We start from the raw sequence: 6018 nt of genomic DNA, 5'->3' as shown, positions 1-6018 counted from the left end.
GGTTGGGCTGCCCAGGCTGGGGGGCCTGCTATCAATGGTGGGAATGGAGCTACCCCTGGACCTGGAGATCCCAGGTGTCCAAACTACTGACAGCTGGCAGAGGTGGGGGCTCTGGGCTTCTTCCTGTCAGAAACCCCAGGTGGGATGGTGGCTCCAGGGATGAGGGGCTTCTTCCCTCGGGGAGCGTGTTTAGGTACCTTTCAAGACGGCAGACTGAGGAATCAGACCAGAGACTCTGCGTCTAACAGAAGATAAAGTTGGTCCTCATCTTCATCTCGTGGGGGCAGGCCCCAAATTCCTTAATAAGACTCCTATAGCACAAGAGTTAAAACCAAGAATCAACAAATGGGACGAATTCAAACTGAAAAAGTTTTTTTCTCAGCAAGAGAAATAATATGCGAGGTGAATAGGGAGCCTACATCCTGGGAACCAATTTTTACCCCTCAAACATCAGATAGAGCTCTAATCTCTAGAGTGTACAAAGAACTCAAAAAGTTAAACAACAAAAAAGCAGATAACCCAATCAACAAATGGGCCAAGGACTTGGACAGAAACTTCTCAGAAGAGGACATAGGATCAATTAACAAATACATGAAAAAATGCTCACCATCTCTAGCAGTCAGAGAAATGCAAATCAAAACCACCCTAAGATACCATCTCACTCCAGTCAGAAAGGCAGCCATTATGAAGTCAAACAACAATAAGTGCTGGCGAGGATGCAGGGGCGGGGGTGGGGGGTGGGGGGGGAAGGTACACTCATACATTGCTGGTGGGACTGCAAATTGGTGCAGCCAATTTGGAAAGCAGTATGGAGATTCCTTGGAAAGCTGGGAATGGAACCACCATTTGACCCAGCTATTCTCCTTCTTGGATTATACCCAAAAGACCTAAGAAGAGCATACTACAGGGACACAGCCACATCAATGTTTACAGCAGCACAATTCACAATAGCTAGAATGTGGAACCAACCTAGATGCCCTTTAATAGATGAATGGATTAAAAATGTGGCATTTATACACAATGAAATATTACTCAGCACTAAAAAATAACAAGATCATGGCATTTGCAGGGAAATGGATGCCAAAGAAGGCCCAGTGTGAGAAGGTGGCTGTAGGCAGAGCGGGACAGCCATTGCCAAGGAAGAAATGCTCATCCATGGGGAATACGGGTAGGCCACAGAAATGAAAGTTTCCTTTGCCGTCACATCAATAGGGGGGACCTCTGAGGCTGCCACCACTTCTGGAACTGGCCTGTCCAGTCACCACTGAGGACCTGAACTGGGAGAAACAGAAAGCTCCGCAGCACATCCACTGCCTTCTGATGGGTGAGTCCCAGGCCATCTGGGACAGCTATACCATGCCCCCCAACCCCAGCCCATGTGTGGGCCCCTCTACCTGGGAAGGGGCCAAGCCTCTGGCATCAGTGGGCCTCAGCCAGACCTTGCCTTACCACCCCAGCACTGCCTCCCCGCCCAAAGTGGGTGGGCGCTGCTCTCTCCTCCCAGAGACACCCTCCTACCTCCAAACTTTGTGTCCCCCTCTTCCACAGCCTGCCAACTGTTCCTTGGCCCTTCCTCCCAGGCCCTCTCCCAGCACCTTGGCAGGCTTGGCTCTGCAGCCAGTGGCTCCCTTGGGGGCCACCCTCATGAACACCATTATGACTTCACAGTCCCCCTTCCCCCACATCTGGGGCCTCCATCTGACTCCAGTAGGAACTTCCTACTCTCTCACCAGGGCCCAAAGCCCAACAGTACTCACAGGGCCTCAGCAGTAGACAGCTCCAGTCTGCCACCTTTTTTAAAAATTTTTACTTATTTTTTTTAGTCATACATGACAGAATGTGTGTGGGTGCTGGCATGGGCCCCCACGGTGGGATTTCTACGTCTGTCAGCACCAAGGGCTGAGTGGGTTGGGCTGCCCAGGCTGGGGGGCCTGCTATCAATGGTGGGAATGGAGCTACCCCTGGACCTGGAGATCCCAGGTGTCCAAACTACTGACAGCTGGCAGAGGTGGGGGCTCTGGGCTTCTTCCTGTCAGAAACCCCAGGTGGGATGGTGGCTCCAGGGATGAGGGGCTTCTTCCCTCGGGGAGCGTGTTTAGGTACCTTTCAAGACGGCAGACTGAGGAATCAGACCAGAGACTCTGCGTCTAACAGAAGATAAAGTTGGTCCTCATCTTCATCTCGTGGGGGCAGGCCCCAAATTCCTTAATAAGACTCCTATAGCACAAGAGTTAAAACCAAGAATCAACAAATGGGACGAATTCAAACTGAAAAAGTTTTTTTCTCAGCAAGAGAAATAATATGCGAGGTGAATAGGGAGCCTACATCCTGGGAACCAATTTTTACCCCTCAAACATCAGATAGAGCTCTAATCTCTAGAGTGTACAAAGAACTCAAAAAGTTAAACAACAAAAAAGCAGATAACCCAATCAACAAATGGGCCAAGGACTTGGACAGAAACTTCTCAGAAGAGGACATAGGATCAATTAACAAATACATGAAAAAATGCTCACCATCTCTAGCAGTCAGAGAAATGCAAATCAAAACCACCCTAAGATACCATCTCACTCCAGTCAGAAAGGCAGCCATTATGAAGTCAAACAACAATAAGTGCTGGCGAGGATGCAGGGGCGGGGGTGGGGGGTGGGGGGGGAAGGTACACTCATACATTGCTGGTGGGACTGCAAATTGGTGCAGCCAATTTGGAAAGCAGTATGGAGATTCCTTGGAAAGCTGGGAATGGAACCACCATTTGACCCAGCTATTCTCCTTCTTGGATTATACCCAAAAGACCTAAGAAGAGCATACTACAGGGACACAGCCACATCAATGTTTACAGCAGCACAATTCACAATAGCTAGAATGTGGAACCAACCTAGATGCCCTTTAATAGATGAATGGATTAAAAATGTGGCATTTATACACAATGAAATATTACTCAGCACTAAAAAATAACAAGATCATGGCATTTGCAGGGAAATGGATGCCAAAGAAGGCCCAGTGTGAGAAGGTGGCTGTAGGCAGAGCGGGACAGCCATTGCCAAGGAAGAAATGCTCATCCATGGGGAATACGGGTAGGCCACAGAAATGAAAGTTTCCTTTGCCGTCACATCAATAGGGGGGACCTCTGAGGCTGCCACCACTTCTGGAACTGGCCTGTCCAGTCACCACTGAGGACCTGAACTGGGAGAAACAGAAAGCTCCGCAGCACATCCACTGCCTTCTGATGGGTGAGTCCCAGGCCATCTGGGACAGCTATACCATGCCCCCCAACCCCAGCCCATGTGTGGGCCCCTCTACCTGGGAAGGGGCCAAGCCTCTGGCATCAGTGGGCCTCAGCCAGACCTTGCCTTACCACCCCAGCACTGCCTCCCCGCCCAAAGTGGGTGGGCGCTGCTCTCTCCTCCCAGAGACACCCTCCTACCTCCAAATTTGTGTCCCCCTCTTCCACAGCCTGCCAACTGTTCCTTGGCCCTTCCTCCCAGGCCCTCTCCCAGCACCTTGGCAGGCTTGGCTCTGCAGCCAGTGGCTCCCTTGGGGGCCACCCTCATGAACACCATTATGACTTCACAGTCCCCCTTCCCCCACATCTGGGGCCTCCATCTGACTCCAGTAGGAACTTCCTACTCTCTCACCAGGGCCCAAAGCCCAACAGTACTCACAGGGCCTCAGCAGTAGACAGCTCCAGTCTGCCACCTTTTTTAAAAATTTTTACTTATTTTTTTTAGTCATACATGACAGAATGTGTGTGGGTGCTGGCATGGGCCCCCACGGTGGGATTTCTACGTCTGTCAGCACCAAGGGCTGAGTGGGTTGGGCTGCCCAGGCTGGGGGGCCTGCTATCAATGGTGGGAATGGAGCTACCCCTGGACCTGGAGATCCCAGGTGTCCAAACTACTGACAGCTGGCAGAGGTGGGGGCTCTGGGCTTCTTCCTGTCAGAAACCCCAGGTGGGATGGTGGCTCCAGGGATGAGGGGCTTCTTCCCTCGGGGAGCGTGTTTAGGTACCTTTCAAGACGGCAGACTGAGGAATCAGACCAGAGACTCTGCGTCTAACAGAAGATAAAGTTGGTCCTCATCTTCATCTCGTGGGGGCAGGCCCCAAATTCCTTAATAAGACTCCTATAGCACAAGAGTTAAAACCAAGAATCAACAAATGGGACGAATTCAAACTGAAAAAGTTTTTTTCTCAGCAAGAGAAATAATATGCGAGGTGAATAGGGAGCCTACATCCTGGGAACCAATTTTTACCCCTCAAACATCAGATAGAGCTCTAATCTCTAGAGTGTACAAAGAACTCAAAAAGTTAAACAACAAAAAAGCAGATAACCCAATCAACAAATGGGCCAAGGACTTGGACAGAAACTTCTCAGAAGAGGACATACGATCAATTAACAAATACATGAAAAAATGCTCACCATCTCTAGCAGTCAGAGAAATGCAAATCAAAACCACCCTAAGATACCATCTCACTCCAGTCAGATAGGCAGCCATTATGAAGTCAAACAACAATAAGTGCTGTCGAGGATGCAGGGGCGGGGGTGGGGGGTGGGGGGGGGAAGGTACACTCATACATTGCTGGTGGGACTGCAAATTGGTGCAGCCAATTTGGAAAGCAGTATGGAGATTCCTTGGAAAGCTGGGAATGGAACCACCATTTGACCCAGCTATTCTCCTTCTTGGATTATACCCAAAAGACCTAAGAAGAGCATACTACAGGGACACAGCCACATCAATGTTTACAGCAGCACAATTCACAATAGCTAGAATGTGGAACCAACCTAGATGCCCTTTAATAGATGAATGGATTAAAAATGTGGCATTTATACACAATGAAATATTACTCAGCACTAAAAAATAACAAGATCATGGCATTTGCAGGGAAATGGATGCCAAAGAAGGCCCAGTGTGAGAAGGTGGCTGTAGGCAGAGCGGGACAGCCATTGCCAAGGAAGAAATGCTCATCCATGGGGAATACGGGTAGGCCACAGAAATGAAAGTTTCCTTTGCCGTCACATCAATAGGGGGGACCTCTGAGGCTGCCACCACTTCTGGAACTGGCCTGTCCAGTCACCACTGAGGACCTGAACTGGGAGAAACAGAAAGCTCCGCAGCACATCCACTGCCTTCTGATGGGTGAGTCCCAGGCCATCTGGGACAGCTATACCATGCCCCCCAACCCCAGCCCATGTGTGGGCCCCTCTACCTGGGAAGGGGCCAAGCCTCTGGCATCAGTGGGCCTCAGCCAGACCTTGCCTTACCACCCCAGCACTGCCTCCCCGCCCAAAGTGGGTGGGCGCTGCTCTCTCCTCCCAGAGACACCCTCCTACCTCCAAATTTGTGTCCCCCTCTTCCACAGCCTGCCAACTGTTCCTTGGCCCTTCCTCCCAGGCCCTCTCCCAGCACCTTGGCAGGCTTGGCTCTGCAGCCAGTGGCTCCCTTGGGGGCCACCCTCATGAACACCATTATGACTTCACAGTCCCCCTTCCCCCACATCTGGGGCCTCCATCTGACTCCAGTAGGAACTTCCTACTCTCTCACCAGGGCCCAAAGCCCAACAGTACTCACAGGGCCTCAGCAGTAGACAGCTCCAGTCTGCCACCTTTTTTAAAAATTTTTACTTATTTTTTTTAGTCATACATGACAGAATGTGTGTGGGTGCTGGCATGGGCCCCCACGGTGGGATTTCTACGTCTGTCAGCACCAAGGGCTGAGTGGGTTGGGCTGCCCAGGCTGGGGGGCCTGCTATCAATGGTGGGAATGGAGCTACCCCTGGACCTGGAGATCCCAGGTGTCCAAACTACTGACAGCTGGCAGAGGTGGGGGCTCTGGGCTTCTTCCTGTCAGAAACCCCAGGTGGGATGGTGGCTCCAGGGATGAGGGGCTTCTTCCCTCGGGGAGCGTGTTTAGGTACCTTTCAAGACGGCAGACTGAGGAATCAGACCAGAGACTCTGCGTCTAACAGAAGATAAAGTTGGTCCTCATCTTCATCTCGTGGGGGCAGGCCCCAAATTCCTT

The 6018-nt window shown here is 51.1% G+C and overlaps 1 long non-coding RNA gene across 1 annotated transcript; it reads right to left on the bottom strand.

The window, feature by feature from the left end:
* Nucleotides 1–202: 202 nt before the first annotated feature.
* Nucleotides 203–6018, bottom strand: LOC139704115 (uncharacterized). The gene is made up of 4 exons (XR_011706162.1): nucleotides 5915–6018; nucleotides 4009–4122; nucleotides 2104–2217; nucleotides 203–311 (listed from the first exon to the last, which is right to left on the bottom strand). It is a non-coding gene; the product is annotated as an uncharacterized lncRNA (long non-coding RNA).

Source organism: Marmota flaviventris, unplaced genomic scaffold, assembly GCF_047511675.1.
Source record: "Marmota flaviventris isolate mMarFla1 unplaced genomic scaffold, mMarFla1.hap1 Scaffold_280, whole genome shotgun sequence".
NCBI lineage: Eukaryota > Metazoa > Chordata > Mammalia > Rodentia > Sciuridae > Marmota > Marmota flaviventris.
Note: the sequence above shows the minus strand (reverse complement) of the source record. Positions and strands in the feature narration are given on the sequence as shown.